We start from the raw sequence: 18458 nt of genomic DNA, 5'->3' as shown, positions 1-18458 counted from the left end.
CTCAAGGGAAAACAGGCTGACTCTGGCTTAGAGTCCTAGGAGACACCTTCTGTGATGGATGGATGGAGGGGCACGCTGGCAGAAAGAGGGCAGCCTGTCTCACAGTCAGGAAGCAGAGAGTGAACTGAGGCCCACCCCTGGTGACCTCCAGTGAGGTTGCATTTCATAAGGGTTTCACAACCATCCCAAAACAGCACCACCAGCTGGAGACCAAATGTGAGCCTTGAGAGACACTTTATGTTCAAACTCTATCTTCTAGATATGACAGGGAAGATGCACCCCTGTAATCTCAACAATGTGGCTGCCCAAACAAGAACTGAACAGTGACAACACCACCTGATATACCGACATAGATGGGAAAATCTCATGGGTCTACAACCCTAGATAAAGAGCTACAGGCTCTCAGAAAGGAAGAATTAGTCTTCCCAGGGATAGAGCCTTAGCTGGTTATCTAACACCAAGTGCTCAGACCTAAACACACACACACACACACACACACACACACACACACACACACACACTGGACTTAGCAGATCAGCATGTTGCATAATGTACATATGTGTGTGTATGACACAATAATAATTAAGACAAAAATGATGATAATTATTAGAGAAAAAGGTCATGAATTTGAGAGGGAGTGGAGAAGTCATGCTGAGATGTGGGGGGAGAGAAGTGTTGTGGATAGACCTGGGGCTAATTATATTTGATGTTAAATCTGTTCTCCTGTGAGTGGTTGAGAACAAGGACTGAGTCAGCACTCAGGTGATTTTCTGTAAACCTACTTCCCACCTTAATTTGTAAAATAAAGGAGAGCTGATGATTGGGCAGATAAAAAGGAAGGTGGAGCAGAAGATGAGAGAGAGAAGAAGGAGAAAATGGAAGAGGGAGAGGACGCAGAGGAGGAGGAAGAAGGAGAAAAGCAGAGCAGAAGCACATGGCCTGGAGAAACCACAAGTTCTGAGGGATCTCATAAGTGTGGAAGATGGTGGTGTAGTGGTTGATCTGCCCAATGTAGGCTCACAGCATGTAATAATAATAACTGTGTTGGGTTTTCATTTGTTATAGTGTTGAAAAAGTGACTGAAGCAAGCGTGACTCAAGATTCAACAAGGAGCCAGAGAGATGCTGGGTGGAGAGAGATGCCCTCATTGTAAGGTTGGCTGAATTACAGAGAGAACTCAAGTCCCAGCCTCTGAGGGTGTCAGTGGTTAAAGTAAGGGCATTAATTAGTAAAGAATGGGGTCCTGTTACTTGGGGATGTGTGGGAGGACACTATTGATGCTGAGAACTTTGATCCCTCAAACTCTCAAGGGTTTTTCTCACTTGAGGAAATAAATAGTCTATGTTCAGCTTCACCCCTTGAAATATTCCCCTTTTCATCTTTGACAGAGGAAATTAACCCTTCATTGAATGCTAAACCAGCAGTGACCTTGTCTGAAGGAAGTGCCAGGCAAGACAGTTCTGATGTCCCTCAGGACCCAGCAGTAGTTACTGCTAGCTCTATAACTAGACTTAAGGGACAGAAGGCTCCTAGCGATGCAGTCTGTGAGGAGGCAGGCTGCGTTACGAAAGCGCTTAATGTGTTTGCTAATTCATTCAGGCAGAACTCTGAGTAGTCTGTGAAGGAATGGATTTTCAGGGTGAGGGATAATGGTAGAAAGAACATAAAACTGGATCAGGCTGAGTTTATCAATATGGCCCCTCTCAGTCGAGATTCTAAGTTTAATATGGGAGCTCACACAGTTAAGAAAGGTATCTAAAACTTGAATGGTTGGCTGACGCACTTGTCAAAAGAAGGCCTGCTGAAAAGGAGCTGGAGACGTGTAAAAGCATTTTTAAAAAGTAATGATCTTTTCTCTATCCTGGCTAGCTCCCAAATAAATGAGACAGAGACTATAAGACTTATTTGATAAGCTTTACAGCCTAGTAGCTAAGCAGTTATTAATCTATTCAATCCCTCTAAGCTAACCTGGCTACCTCCCTGTCAAAATCCCCAAAATACTTGCGCTTTAGTATTGGTCTGGCTCTCTCTGTGTGTTCCCATGGTGTCTCCCTGACCCTCTTTACCGGGCGAATCCTCTCCTCTTTCTCCTTCTCCACTGGCTGGGATTGAAGTCCAGCCCTATCCTTTCTTCTGTTCAGACATTGGCTGATCAGCTTTTATTGACAAGTCAGAGACTAAATGGGGAACAATGTTTACACAACATTCAGGCAGGAGGTACTTAGATAAGCATTCCAATGTTATGTCCATACTGCAACCAGATGGTGGGGGGGCAGAGAAATCAACATTTGAATAATAAAAGGCTAGTCTTTATGCAGTGTACAATAACATTATGCCTAAAGAGATTCCTGTATCCTAAGTGTTGATGAAGGAATTTTAAGGCTCAGGGAAATTACAATGCTATGGTAAAACCTAATTCTCCACAATGGAAAGGCCCAGAAGAAATTCCCTTTACTAATTCTATAAGATGCAAACTGGTGAGAGGGGCGCCAGCTCATTTGAAGAGCTGTATTGTTGCCCTTTTCCTTGTGCCAGACCTTAGGGTTGGAGATGCTGCTGCTCAGTTGGGTGAATTAAATGCAATGGGTTTAATTGGGTCCCAAGGTAGCAGGGGCCAGGTGGCAGCAATGAACTGCCAAAGGCAAAGCGATGATAGTTGTGGTGATGGATGCCATAGACAAAGTAATGCTCACAATGGCCTGACCTGTAGTGTTCAGCACAGGCAAAGTGAATTTTATGGTGGCATGACTCATGGAGACTTAGTAAGAATTACTTAATTGTGATGTTTTCGGGCATGAAATAGATAAGAAGCCCACTGAATTTTTGTTTGATCTGTATAAGCAGAAAATTTCTCAAACAAATGAAAGAAAGGCTACATTGGATCGTGGTGGTCTCAGCCAGTGAATCCATTTCCAGACACGAGCCAGTTTGTAGACCCAGAACCCCTTGAATGAAGGGACAGCCAGGTTTTCCTGAGAAAGGACCTTAAGAAAACACCTAAAAGTTTTACTGTTACGCTTTCTCCAGTCCTTCCCAGAGGAACCTATGGGCATTTCACAAAGGTAATTGGTCCCCGGAAGAAAGGAAACATCAGACTTTCCAGGCTCTATTGGCTACTGGTTATGACTTAACACTGATTCTAGGCGATCTCAAGAAACACTGTGGCTCTCAAGTTAAAAGCAGGGGCTTCTGGAAGTCAGGTGATTGATGGAGTTTTGGCTGAAGTTCTATTCAGAGTAGGTCCAGTGGGCCCCAACACTCATCCTGTGGGCGATTCCCAGTCCCAGCATGTATAGTTGGGATAGATTTTACTTAGAAGTTGGTTCCTTGATTTATGGATGAGGGCTATTTTGGTTAGAAAGGTTAAATAGAAGCCTTTAATTTCTCCTCTGACAGGGAAAATAGTAAACAAAACAAGTATTATTTCCCTGGAAGAGCTGTACAAATTAGTACCACCATCAAGAACTTGAAAGATGCAGGGGTGCTGGTTCCTACCACATCTTCCCCAGTGCAGAAGACAGACGGGTTGTGGTGAATGACAGTTGACTATTGAAAACTCAATGAAGTAGTGATTCCAATTGCAGCTGCGGTGTCCTTACTTGAGCATATTAAAACATCTCCTGGTACATAGTATGCTGATATTGATCTAGCAAATGCTTTTTTTTTCTTGGTACCTGTCCATAAGGACCACCAGAAGCAATGTGCTTTTAGTTGGCAAGGCCAGCTATATACCTTTGTCGAGAGTCACACACAGTTTGAGACTTTGAAGGAGAGACAGAGTCCAGATACCGTTTGAGCTCAAGGTTTATTCACTATAATGACAAGCATTAGTTCACAGAACGTTAATGGGGTACCTGATTCAAAAGCAAATGGCAGAGAGGTTCACAGGCAAGTCTCAGGTGGAGGCTCCTTCGTCTGGATCCTCTTATCTCGACTCAGTCAGTTGTCCTCTGGTCGGAGAGCCAGACAGCATGATGGTCTTCACTGTCACAGCATCAGGGTCTCTGCCTGTCTGCTGTGGGCCTCTGCTTTTATTAGCTACAAAGGGCAATCACTCTCTAGCATTACATTGTTGTATAGTACTTCATTTACTTCATTCTTATTTGCCACACACAGAGCTGACATGAGCTGGAGAGCTGGCATGAGCTGGAGAGCTGACATGAGCTGGAGAGCTGACATGAGCTGGAGAGCTGACATGAGCTGGAGAGCTGGCATGAGCTGGTTGCTCCTCCAGCTCTTATCTACTACACACAACTGACAGGAGCTGCTGCTCCTCGATGTAACATTCAACTCAGTCTTGTTCTAATTTCTTATTAATGTGCTCTCTATACCTTTAAATTTTTACCTCAAGGATATATTACCTTATATATTTATATATATATATATATTTATATATATATATTTATATATATATTTATATATATATAATATATTATTATATATTATATATATATAAATATATTATATATATTAAATAAATATATATATATATTTAACTAAGTCAAAACTTAGTTAAAAGGGACCTCAATTGTCTGACTCTTCCACAAAATGTCACATTGCTGCACTATATCAATGACATTGTCCTGACTGGACCAAGTGAGCAGGAGGAAGCAACTACTCTGGACTCACTGGTAACATACTTGTGTATCAGAGGATGGGCAATAAATCCAAACAGAATTCAAGGGCCTTCAATTTCAGTGACATTCTTAGGAATCCAGTGGTGTGGGACATGCAGATATTGCTTCAACAGCAGAGAATAAGTTATTGTACCTGGCTCCTCCCACCACCAAGAAAGAAACACAACATTTAGTGGACCAACTGGATTTTGGATACACCACACTCCTCACTTGGGTGTGTGACTCCAGCCCATATATCAAGTAACTAGGAAAGCTACTAACTTTGAGTGGGATCCGGAGCGGAGAAGGCTCTTTAACAGATTCAGGCTGATTGTGCAGGCCACTCTACCACTCAGACCACATGATCCAGCAGACCCAGTGGTACTTGAGGTATTGGTAGCAGATAGAGTGTTGTTTGTAGCCTTTGGCAGGCCCCTATAGGTGAATCACAGAATCATATGGGATTTTGGAGCAAGGCTCTACCATCATCTGCAGACAATTATTCTCCCTTTGAGAGGCAGCTCTTGATCTGGTTGGGCCTTGGTGGAAACTGAACATTTGACAATGGGCCACCAAGGTACCATGGGACCTCAGCTGTCCATCATGAGCCGGGTGCTATCTGACCCAACAAGTCAAAGTAGAACATATATACAGGAATTTATTATCAAATGGAAGTGTATATGAGAATGGACCCAAGCTGGTCCTGAAGGCACAAGCAAGTTACATGAAGATGATGCCCAAATGCCTGTGGATTTTACTCCTATTACAATGTTCTCTGGTGCTAAGCATGAACATCAGGGGTGTGTGCTACAATAGATTGATTGATTTGGAAAGAGAAGGCTTGGGCCTGGTTTACTAATGGTCTGCCTGCTATGTAAGCACTCCTCAGAAGTGGACAGCTGCAGCTTTGCAACGTGTTTCTGGGACAACCGTGAAAGATGCTAGTGAAATATTCACAGTGGACAGAACTTTGGGTAAGACATAAGGTCATATTATTTGTTTGGAAGGAGACATAGCCAGATACGCTTGCTTACTCATGGGCTATAGCCAATGGATTGGCTGGATGGTCAGGGACTTGGAAAGAGTATGATTGGAAAACTGGTGAGAAAGACATCTGGGGAAGAAGTATGCGTGTAAATCTTTCCAACTTGATGAATTATGTGAAGATACGTGTACCCCATGCTGATGCTCATCAGAAAGTGACTTCAGCTGAGACGTTCAATAATCAAGAGGACAGGATGACCCCATTCTGTGGACAGTCAGCCTCTTTCCCCAGCCAGTCCTGTCACTGCCCAATGGGCCCGTGGACAAAGTGGCTGGAATGGGGGAGGTGGAGGTTATATATGGGCTCAACATGGGCTTCCACTCACCAAGTGGACAGCTGCAGCTTTACAACGTGTTTCTGGGACAACCGTGAAAGATGCTGGTGAAATATTCACAGTGGACAGAACTTTGGGTAAGACACAAGGTCATATTATTTGTTTGGAAGGAGACATAGCCAGATACGCTTGCTTACTCATGGGCTATAGCCAATGGACCTGGCTACAGCTGCTGAGTGCCAGATCTGCCAACAGAAGAGACCAACACTGAGCCCCAGATAAGGCACCATTCCCCAGGGTGACCAGCCAGTGACATGGTGGCACTTTAACTATATTAGGCCACTTCCTCCATGAAAAGGACAATGCCTTGCCATTATTAGAGTAGATACATATTCTGGTTAAAGATTTGCATTTTCTTCACATAAGGCTTTTGCCAAAACCACCATCCACGGATCTTAAAAATGCCCAATGGTCTTATCTCACACAGTATTATTTCTGACCAAGGAATTCACTTCACAGCTAGAGAAGTGTGACAGTGGGCAAGTAGCCATGGAATCTACCTTTCATACCATGGTAGTAACCAAGATAGTTACCACCATCTTGAAGCAGCTGTCCTGATAGAAAAGTGGAAAGGCCTGTGAAGACACAGTCACAGAATGGGTGGCAGCAGCCTTGGAGGGCTGGGGCAGAGTTCCCCAGAAGGTACTATATGTTTTGAAGCAGTGTCTAACATATGGTATAGTTTCTTTGATGACCAGGTCCAGGAATCAAGGGACTAGTGCTACTCACTGTCACTTCTAGTGACTCACTAGGACAGTTTTTGCTTCTTGTTCCCACAACCTTAAGTTCTGCTGGCCTAGAAGTTTTGGTTCTAGAGAGGGGAGTGTTCCTGCGAAGAGTCACAACAAACATTGCCGTGCCACTTGGATGGGTCACTCCTCCAGGCTTCTGATATGATTAAGCCAACAGGCTAAGGAAAGATTAACAGTGTTAGGAAGGGTGATTGATCCAGAATACCAGGGGTGGTGGGGGTGGCGGGAGTTGGATTGCTTCTCCACAATGGAGCATGACCCTTTCTGGCTCTGGGGATCATTGACCAATATTGGTCCACAAAGGCAAAGGGAATCGAGACATGGGAAGAGGGGGTGGAGGAGTGGGGATGGGGGAACCAGCTGAGGGGAGACAGATCAACCTTACTTGGGGTGACTCAAGGCTTATGCAATTTTGGGGACTGTGATGGTTTGTATATTCTTGGACCAGGGAGTGGCACCATCTGGAGGTGTGGCCTTGTTGGAATAGGTGTGACCTGGTTGGAATAGGTGTGTCACTGTGGGTGTGGGCTTAAGGCTCTCACCCTAGTTGCCTGGAAGTCAGTCTTCCACTAGCAGCCTTTGGATGAAGACGTAGAACTCTCAGCTCTGCCTGCACCATGCCTGCCTGGATACTGCCATGCTCCCACCTTGATGATAATGGACTGAACCTCTGAACCTGTAAGACAGCCCCAATTAAATGTTTTTTTATAAGACTTGCCTTGGTCATGGTGTCTGTTCACAGCAGTAAAACCCTAACTAAGACAGGGACCAAGGTCAGAATATCCAGGATGGGCAAAGGTCATTGGCTGAAGTCTTTCTGTACCAAAATGCATCATTAGCATTAAGAGGCATTCCAGGTCTCAGGTGCTAGATGAATGATTTCTTATCAGGAGAAAGGAAGTTGAACCTGTAGTTTATATGACATTCTACAGGTAAAGATGTGTGTGGGGTTGAACTTCTCAGACAAGGTCAGACAAGGTCAGAGAAGTGGACTGCCAATGAAGGGAGTCCTCCATATTGCGCTGAGCTCAGAAGATAGACTTCAACCTTATTAACAGGGCAACAACGGAGGTGAGAAAGTTTATATCTGAAGTGCAAGAGATCCTATAAAGCATGTCTTGATGCTACCATGTCCTAAGATTAAAGTTAACGGGAAACTACAACAACCTAATCCAGGCAGGGTGACAAAGGACACAGACCCATCAGGAATGAATTTATGGGTCACTCCTCCAGGAAAAGAGGCAAGACCTGCTGAGGTGCTTACAGAGGGTGGAGGAAATACAGAATGGGTAGTAGAAGAAAGTAGTTATAAATACCAGCTAAAGCCATATGACCAGTTATAGAAACAAGGGTTATATTTAACATAAGTATTTCAGTTGTATTTGTTAAGAATGTGCACAGATATTCAGATTTTTCCCTTACTTTCTCTATCATATGATGATGTAATATGATGTAATATCAATAGCTGTCATATTTAAACTTGAGATACTAAAAGAATCTCCCTCAAGGGCATTTTGACCTATTCTAATTTATAATGCCTTTGCAGTTTATACAAGAATAGTTATATCATGTTAGGCACAATTATGATCTAACTGTTAAATATATAATGCATTTGCAGTTGTATATGGGATAGTTTATATTAAGTTGGGGCATTATTGTGACCTGGTTATTGTTTTCATTTGGAAAATGAACCTGTAATAAGGCAATGTAGTTGTATGTCAAATTGACAAGGGGTGAACTTGTGATGGCTGTTTTTGGTTGTCAACTTGACTACATCTGGAATTAACTAAAACCCCAAAATGGAGGGCACACCTGAGAGGGATTTTTACTTAATTTGAAGCAGGAAGACCCACTTCTAATCCAGATCTACGAGGACACACCTTTTATCCAGATCAGCTGACCTGAGAAAACCCACCTCTAATCTGGGCCACACCTTCTGCTGGAAGCCTATGTGAGGACATGGAAGAAGGAAGCCTTTGATCTTTTGCTCTAGTGTCTCCTTCCTAGCACATCCATTTCTTCACTGGCATCAGAGTCTACTTCTCTGGGATTCCAGTGTATACTGAAGACCAGATGAGACATCGAGCCTTGTGGACTGAAAAATTACTGGATTCTTAGACTCCATTTATAGCCAGCCATTGTTGGAATATCTGGACCACAACCTATAAGTCATTCCAATAAATACCCTTTATATACATATACATATATACATGAAATATAGGTACAGTTATATATACATACACGTATATATGGATATATGTGTATGTAACTACATCTATATGTCTACATATGTATTTCTATACGTTCTGCTACTCTAGAGAACCCTGACTAATATAGTGAGTAAGCTAATAAGCAGTGTTACTTCTTGGCCTCTGCTTCAGTTCCTGCCTCTAGGTTCCTGTCCTGCTTGAGTTCCTGCCCAGACTTGCCTCAGTGATGGACTGTTACTTGGAAGTATAAGATGAAATAAACTCTTTTCTCCCTGAGTTGTTTTTGGTCAGTACTGTATCACAGAAATAGAAAACCTAACTTAGACACCCTGTCTCAAAAAGAAAAAAAGAAAAAGAAAAAAAGATGTAATCCCAGTACTGGGGAAGTAGATGCAGGAAGATCCACAGAGCTTGCTAGCCAGTCAATATGGCTGAATCCATGAGTTCCAGATTCTGTGTGTTCCCCCAACTCCTCCAAGATTTTCCCAACCTCCCCTCCCATTGGAATTCATATCCTTTTAGTCTCTTGTTAGAAAACCATCAGGTATCTAAAGACTGATAATAAAATAAAACGAAACAAGTAGGGCTGGCGAGATGGCTCAGTGGTTAAGAGCGCCAACTGCTCTTCCAAAGGTCCCGAGTTCAAATCCCAGCAACCACATGGTGGCTCACAACCATCCATAATGAAATCTGATGCCCTCTTCTGGAGTATCTGAGGACAGCTACAGTGTACTTACATATAATAAATAAATAAATCTTTTAAAAAATGAAATAAGTAAAACAAACAAACAAAAACTAGATAGGGCAAAGCAAACAAAGAAAAGAGCCAAAGAAAAGCATGAAACACACAAATGCAGAGACACACGTTTGTACACACAGGCTTCCCCTAAGAGCACAAAACCAAAGGCCATAATACATACACAAAGAACCTGTAAGACTGGGGGTAGGGGCCCTGTAAAAACCTTAGGCAACAAAGATCCTCCAAAGATGACACTGAGTTTATTTTGGTCATCTATTGTTGGATGTGGGACCAGGCTTTAAGAGTGGTTTGTGTCCCCAGTGAGACGCTGTTGGAAAAAACTGTTTTGTTTTTTTTTTTTTCATTTGCAAGCAGTTATCAATTAGATATGGCTTCTGAATTAGAGATGAGGGCTCGTGTCCACTTCTTTCAGCACTGGGATCATATCTGGTGCAGACCCACAGAGGCCCTGTGCATGCTGCCACAGTCTCTGTGAGCTCTTGTGTGTATCGGCCCTGCTGTTTTTAGAAAGCCTTGTTTCCTTAGTGTCTGCCACCCAGTCTGTATCTTACAATTTTTCTGCCTCCTCTTTCAAAGGATTCTCTTGAGTCCCGAGGGAAAGGAATTCATGCAGGCATCCCATTTAGGACTGAGTGCTCCAAGATCTCTCACTCTCTGTCCGTTGTCCAGCTGTGTGTCTCAGTATGTTTCCAGCCACTGCAGGAGGAAGCCTCTGTGTTAATGTGTTAAGCTTAAGACATCGATCTATGACTAGAGCAGAATGTTGTTAGGAGTAACACTTTATTAGTTCATTCCTTTAGCAGAGCAGGAGTATTCGATTTTTCCCTAGGTCCCTGGCCTATCTTGTCTCTGGTTCTTGACCATCAGAACACTATCAGGGATATAGTTCATCTCATGGAGTGGGCCTTTACTCAAATCAGATATTGGCTGGTTACGCCCACAAGCTTTGTGCCACTATTGCCCTAGCACATCTTACAAGCAGGTCATTATTGTAGATTCAAGGACTTTGTAGCTTGATGGGTAGTTACCTTTCTCCTTCGGTAGTGTGCTGAGCACCCTCAAGTATCCAGAACAGTAGTCTATAGGGTGATGGCTGTATGTAGGCATCAACTCTACTTCTCTGTGTTCAGTGAGTTGTGTGGTTGTTGTCTCCAGGAATAGGGCTTTACTATCAGTTTAAGGACAACAGCCAAAAGCTTTGGCAACAGCCTGGGTTGGTTGGGAGTTCCAATGGGATGCCTTTGGCCAACGACTCAATTAGATATAACCCATTACCAGCACAAGAAGCTCATTTGGTGACCAGAAATGTCCAGTTGGGGTTCCATCTCCCATTATTTGATCATTTCATTTAGATTTAGGACACTTCTATTGTGTTAGTTTCCCCATGACCCCTCAAATGGCTCTTAGTGCTATCAGTCTCTTCCCATATTCTTTCCCTTACTTCTTCTTTCCTCCTGTCCCCATTTTATCCTCCTGTTCCTGCCTCCCCTGTCCACTTATACTTACCTGTTTTATTTCTCCTTCCTAGGGACATCCCTCCCTCCCTCCCTGCTAGTCCCTTACTCTCTGCCAAACCTCTGTGGTTATCTGGATGGTAGCCTGCTTATTAAAGACTCAACAGCTAACATCACAAATAAACAAGCGTATGCCAAAGTTGTCTTTCTAGGTCTAGGTTACTTCATTCAGGATGATGTTTTTATTTCCTAATTTCATGACTTTATTTCTCTAATGGCTGAATGCATTCCATTATGTAAACTTATCACATTTAAAAATATATATTCATCCATTGGTGGACATCCAGGCTGTTTCCAATTTCTGGTTATTATGAATAGAGCAGCAATGAACATGGTTGAGCAAGTAATGTATAGTATAGTACCGTATAGTATGATATAGAATAGTACCGTATAGTATGGTATAGAATAGTATGGTATGGTAGCATGAAGTAGCCTTTAGGTAGATGTCCAAGAGTGGTATAGTTGGATCTTAGGTAGATCAGTCCCCATCTCCCTGAGGGTCACCACACTGATTTCCATAGTAGCTGTGCAAGTGTGCACTCCCACCAGCAGTGGAGGACTGACCCCTCCCTCCATGTCCTCACCAGCATCTGCTGTCACTTGTTTTATTGAACTTGATCATTGTGACTGGTATAAGATGAAATTTCAAAGTTGATTTGCATTTCTCTGATGACTAACAATACTGAACATTAAAGTACTTCTCAGCCATTTGTATTTCCTCTTTTGAGAATTTTCTGCTCATATATGTACCCCATTTTTAATTGGGTTGCTTGTTTTCTTGATGTCCAGTTTTTTCATTCTTTATACATTTTAGAGATATTAGCACTCTATTGTTGGTAAAAAAAAAATCTTTTCCCATTCTGTAGTCTATTACTTTGTCTGAGTTATGATGTCCCCTGCCACACAGTAGCTTTTCATGAGGTTCTATTTGTGAATTATGTTCTCAGTGTCTATGCTAATGGTGTTCAGTTCAGAATGTCTTCTTCTGTGTCAATGAGTTCAAAACTATTTTCTACTTTTTCTTCTATCAGGTTCAGTGTATCTGATTTTATGTTGAGGTCTTTGCTTCATATGGAGTTTGGGCAGTGTTGTAAATATAGATCTATGTGGATTCTTCTACGTGCAGACAGCCAGTTTGACCAGTACCATTTGTTGAAGAAGCTGGGCTTTTTGTTTGTTTGTTTGTTTGGGCTTTTTTGTTTTGTTTTCCTCCCAGTGTGTGGTTTGACCCATGGGAATTGATGTTCTTCCAGAAAGAGATGACAGAGAAACAAAGATCGGGGACAAAGGCATGAGAGGGGAAGAGGAGCCTCTAGCTAGGACATCAGATAGGAAATGCGCAGACGGAGCGGGAAGGTTCTGTGTGTGCTCCAGCTGCTGGAACCCTGCAACAGTCAGTCAGGGCTGGAAGCTCGGCACTAAGAACAGTACACACGGCTTCACGACACTAGGTGGCGCTGCGTACCGGCTCATGAGTAATAGTCACTGGTTTTCTTTTCAAAAGCGAAGTCCCAGTGAACAGGCTCTGCTGAGTGGAGAAACTGCCAGAGGGGCTGTGACTGGCTCCCGCGCACACCAGTGCTGATGCAAAGTTAGGCTCCTAACTCCTGTTCTTGGCTTTCAAAGAATCTAGATAAATGGCTAGCAGAATCCTGAGTCAGAAGGCAGCCTGAAGGATGCTGAGGCCCAGACCGCCAGCCCCAATCGGTTTTCAGTGTGGCCCAACAAGAAGTCAGATTTCTTGCATCCCCCTTCCCAGGACACTCAACGCCCAGGTCCCCATGGCTTCTTCTATCCGCAGTCACATTGTTGGTTTTTAACGATGGGTCAAGGGAATCTTCCACTAGTATTCCCCTGGGAGTCCAACTGCCTTTTGCCCTGACAATGATCTCAGTTTGGCCTGCAAAGTTTCAGCTGAGGTCATGCCTGAGCCTACATTTGTCAGTTTGGTTTGGTAAGATAAAGTGAGCCATGCCATGCTGTGCTTTGAGAAAGTATATCCTGTTGTGAGTTGACAGTGTGTGTCACTTCCTTCCCTCAGCAAGCTCACTCTGTCTGCACTGAGTTCCAGCCTCTTGCCTCCTGCCTCCTGTTGATCACCCCCTGGCCTGGGCTCAGACTTGCTGAAAATGGCGTTTTGTCCCATGGTTAATAGCTTTGATGTCTGAAGCTACTGCTGGCTTCCAGCCATAAGGCCTGACCCTGCGTCCAAAAGCTTTTATTAAAAGAAGAAATGGGATGGGAAAAAAACTGGTAGTGTGCTTGCTCTTTGAGTGTGAGGCTGGGAGTTCAGATCCCAGAACCCATGTAAATGCCAGATGGGCAATCCCAGCGTTGGGAAGGCAGACAGGGGTGCCCAGAGCAAGCCTGAAAGCTAGACTAACCAGTATTGGTGAGTTCTGGGGTCAACTGGGAGATGCTAACTCAGTGAGTTAAGTGATTAACTCGGAGATCAAGTGAGACTTAATGTCAATCTCAGGTGCACAAGTGTGCACACATGTACCAGCACACACACACGTACACACACACATACACACATACACACACACACACACACACACACACACACACACCCCAATCTACCTTAAACCTGCTTACTGCAGCTTTACATGTGAGTGTGTATGAGAGAGAGAGAGAGGGAGAGGGAGAGGGAGAGAGAAAGAGACAGAGACAGAGATAGAGGGGGACAATGCAGGAAGGATACAATGCATAGGCAGGTAGTTTTTCCTCTAAAGTCAGAGTTCCTGTGGGTGGCCCATCTTTCCTCCAGCATGGAATTTTCCTAGAGGAACCCTGATGCCGACGTCCTCATTACACTACCTTTGCTTAATTACGTTCCCCCTTCTAGATGGAAACTCTGGTACAAAGGGTCTGAGCCGGTGTTTTTGCCGCCTAGGGATTTGGCTGGCAGAGGACTGCAGGCACTGATGGTGGTTATTCTAATGGAGCAGGGCCGTATTTTTGAGAGCCCTACTGGGCACTAGGATACAGTCATGAGTACCTTCTGGAACTGTGTTTTGTTTGCACAAAATGGCATTAGCAGTGGAACGGCCTGTCAGGAGAGTCAGCCGGAGCCACAGAGATGGGTACCCTGGGGAGGGGCCTCCACTCGGTGTCAGGGCCACAGTCCCAGACCTGGAGGATTTAGTGTGTGTGTGAAAATGAAGCCATCATCAGTTCAATTTCAGTTCCCAGTTTTGGAAAACTTGAGGGTGCATTTTCCATGACGGATCACCTAGGGCCTTTATTCTACCTCAGTCAGAGCAAAGCCAAGTAGGGAAAAATGGACTCTTGAGTCAGCTGATGCTACATGGAAGGCCCTGCAAGGCGCAGGATGGTGATTCCTTAGATATGCTGACTTTGCATTGTGGCTTCTAGGACTAGTATTTAAACAAAACAAAACAAAACAAAACAAAACAAACATTTTTTCTCTCTCTCTCTTTGCTTACAATCATTTCCATCAATGCATGCTGGTGGAAGGTTTTGACTGCATGGTGGAGTAGCTTTTAAGCTACTGGGATGTTAATTTTTCCACTAAGGAATTTACCTAACTATTTCTGTATTCACACAGAGACACAACAAGTAAATAAATCCAAATAAGTGGGTTTCCCCCTTAACTCATTGAAATAAAGAATACTTACAGTGTGTCACCTTTCAGCAGCAGTCAAGACTGGACAACAAAAAGGGCAGCTCTCTGTCTCTGTAGGAAACTGGGACTCTGACAAAGAGGAACGAGACTGTGGGCATCCAACGTCCCATCATTCAAGCCGTGCCTCTCCCGGAAGAGGGAAGATCCTTCCTGGCTGTGGGGAGCTGAGCCAAAGCACAGTATGGGGATGGAGCACGAGAGGAGGTAGGGAGACCTGAACGTGGGGAACGCTTTGCCGAGTTTGAAGTCGCTTCAGCCTGAGATGGATGAGGTCAGGAGACCACTAAAAGTGACTCTGGGATAAATCTAAAAACTACAAAGTAGATATATGAATGAGTCGTATTGTCCAAAGACAACACCGGGACATCCGATCTGCTCAGGAATGGCTAGACTGCCTGTACCTTCCAGACAAACCATACATAGCAGGCTCCTGTGCACAGGAGGAAATGCTGGTCTGTGAATCAGGAAGTCAGCCAGATGCTTTCGCCATCCTTGTCAGCCTCGCTGTGATAAATAACACCGTGTCAGCAGAGCAGGGAGTTCAGCAGGCGAGCCAAGGTTCTGACCCTTCTGACCTCCCCAGATCACAGAACACAGTGTTCTCCAGCGGAGGACAAGTGACATGTGCTGGCCCGGGGCAGAAGTGGGGAAGGAAAAGCCACTGATAAGATACTCTATCTAATGAAACATCTTCCGTGTCAGTCCAAACTCCTGTAGGTTTTTGGTCTTTAATTTTGCTTATTGGAGTGTGTGTGTGTGTGTGTGTGTGTGTGTGTGTGTGTGTGTGCACATGTGTATGTGAAATATAAGGTATGGACTGTGCCTCCTCCAAATGTGTTGGGATAATCCAACGTGATGGTGAGAGTGTTGGAATGGGGTCAGAAGGTGTTTGGGGAAGCAATATTTGAATAGTTGAAGTAATATTGTCCTGGTTTCATTTCCGCTGCTGTAATAAAATATCCTGACAGAAAGCAACTCAGCAAGGAAAGGGGAAGTTAGGAGCGCTTCTTGCTCTTCCAGAGGCTGAAGTTCCATTTCAGGATCAATGCTGAACCTTGCACAACCATCTGTGACTCCCGCTCCAGGGAATCCAACACTGTCTTCTGGTCGCTATGAGCACCCCAACTCATGTTCACTTACAGCTGCCCCCCAAACCATAAATAAAAAATAAAATAAAAAGGCAGCCCCCCTACAGATATACACAAAGGCCAATCCCTTGTAGACAGGCTCACTGAGACGTTCACCCCAGGTGATTCTGTTTGTTGAGTTGACAAAGCTAAGCACCACACCACCTAAGAAGTAGAAACTCGGCTATCTCCTTGCCTTTAGATCTGAGCAAAATGGACTCCTTTTGTTTGTAAGCCTCCTTGTCCAAGGTACACCGCATAGACTAGGAGAGTGCGTGCATACAGATTATTGAGCATCATACTTGAGGAGCAGAAACACCTTTTATGGACCAATACTCTAAAGAGACAACTGGCTGCTTTAAAATGGCCAAGTCTGTACTACATACCTACCATCAAGCTTTATTGAATAAAAAAGGATGTTCCCCATAAAGACAGGAGTGTGATACAACTAGACTATATGTTCTGGTTTCTAAATCTGCTTTAAGGAGCTCATTACAACTGCCTGGAATAGGAAGCACCTTCCAGCCCAGGACTATTTGTCCTGGCTTTATTTCTGTTGCTGTGACAAAATGTCCCGGCCACCCCAGGTCAGACAATCCATTCCAGTGAAGTCAAAGCCTGCAAGAAGTGTTAGGCTCTGAAAGGCAGGGTGCACAACCTGTTTTGCAAACGTAAGCAATAATATGTTTCCCAAAACGTATGGCTGTGAGTCCAGCTATGAAATGGGTCCCTTCAGCTACTGATGGTTTCTTCTAAGACATTACTTACATTGCTAGGACAATTATGAATTAAAAAAAAGTAGCTGGGCGTGGTGGCGCACGCCTTTAATCCCAGCACTTGGGAGGCAGAGGCAGGCGGATTTCTGAGTTCGAGGTCAGCCTGGTCTACAAAGTGAGTTTCCAGGACAGCCAGGGCTATACAGAGAAACCCTGTCTCGAAAAACAAAAACAAAACAAAACAAAAAGTCTATGTATTGCTTATCTGGCATAAAAGGCCCCCTGAGCTAAGATTCTAGGCTTGAGCTCTTCATCATGTACCTATCTTAGAACACCCACTGTCTGTCTTTAAATCCCACCAAAGATATGAAGTCAAATATATATGCCCTGGGGCTGGTATGTAGCTCAGATGGTAGGGTGTGTGGCAAACATTCAGGAAGCCCTAGCTTTGATTTCCCAAACCTCATAAACCAGGCTTTAATCCTAGCATTTGGGAGGTGGATGCAGGAGACTCAAAAGTTTAAGAATATCCTTGGCTACATAGCAAGTCGGAGCCCACATCCTGAAGGACTTTGATAAGCAAGGCTTTATTACGGGTGCCTTACAGGGATTAGAGAGTCGGCAAACAGCGTATGGCTAGTTACAGATGAACATCAGAGTTCTCAGTTCCTTACAGCTAACAATTTCCTCTCACTCCCAATGGTCGGCTCCAGAAAATACCTTTCTGCTGCTGGTGCAGCAGTGCACACATGTGGACGTCAGACAACTTGGACAAGTACATTCTATCCTTTTGCTATGTGACGCCTGAGAATCAAACTCAGGTCCTCAGACTTGGGGCGCTCTCCTTGACTCACTAAGCCATCCTGCTGGCCTTGATAGGATCGTCTGATGGAAGTAACTGTCACTGTGGAGCTATGTTTCCGTTGGCCTACTGCTGTTACTCAGCCTTAACTGCCCCTCCCTGCACACAGCCATTCCAGCTGTCGTTCTGCTCCTACCGCTCTCTGCTCACTTAGGATGTGCCCTTGCTCAGCAACTTAGTCGTTTAGACTGACCTGTCATTAACGCCAACTTTTATGGGAACTGAATTTCTACAATGAGGCAAACAGTCCAGATAACAGAACTAAGTAGCAATATATTGCTCATTTGGGACATCCCAGTGTTTAGTGAGCAGTAGTTCTCTCTTCATACAGAATTCCATTTTCCGTGGTTTCAGTGCCCCTTGGATGACTACAGTAAGAAAACATTAAGTAGAAAATTCCAGAAAATAAATAATGCATCCATTTTAAGTAATTTTATATTATATTACCACAATTGCTCGTTATTATTAATCTCTGTTACTCTTTTAAAAAATAAGTTAGTTGTATTTTATGTTGATTAGTGTTTTGCTTGCAAGTTTGTTGTGTACCATGTGCATGTAGTCCCCATGGAGGCCTGAAGAGGGTAGAAGAGCCCCTGAAACTGGTGTTACAGACGTTGTGAGCCACCATATGGATAGTGGGGTAAGCAACCCTGGTCCTCTGAAAGAGCAAGAAACGCTTTTAACTGTTGAACCATCTCACCAGCCCCATCTAATTCTTCTGTTGTGACTGATTTTATAAGTCAGCTTTTTGTAACTTTAATTTTTTAAAAAAATATTTTTTAATGATGGTTCTTAAACATTTTAACCTTCCTTGTAGCCCACCACCCACCAGAAGTAGTGGAAAAGAAAGTAGATATGGGGAAATGGACCCAT

General features: G+C 43.8%; 1 long non-coding RNA gene across 1 annotated transcript; it reads right to left on the bottom strand.

The window, feature by feature from the left end:
* Window positions 1-9939: 9939 nt before the first annotated feature.
* Gm38832 lies at window positions 9940-15854 on the bottom strand. The gene is made up of 2 exons (XR_869176.3): window positions 14873-15854; window positions 9940-10413 (listed from the first exon to the last, which is right to left on the bottom strand). It is a non-coding gene; the product is annotated as a predicted gene, 38832 (long non-coding RNA).
* Between the last annotated feature and the right edge of the window lie 2604 nt (window positions 15855-18458).

Source organism: Mus musculus, chromosome 6 (genome assembly GCF_000001635.26).
Source record: "Mus musculus strain C57BL/6J chromosome 6, GRCm38.p6 C57BL/6J".
Taxonomy (NCBI): Eukaryota; Metazoa; Chordata; class Mammalia; order Rodentia; family Muridae; genus Mus; species Mus musculus.
The sequence above is the reverse complement of the archived record's forward strand: the minus strand, read 5'-3'. Positions and strand labels throughout refer to the sequence as shown.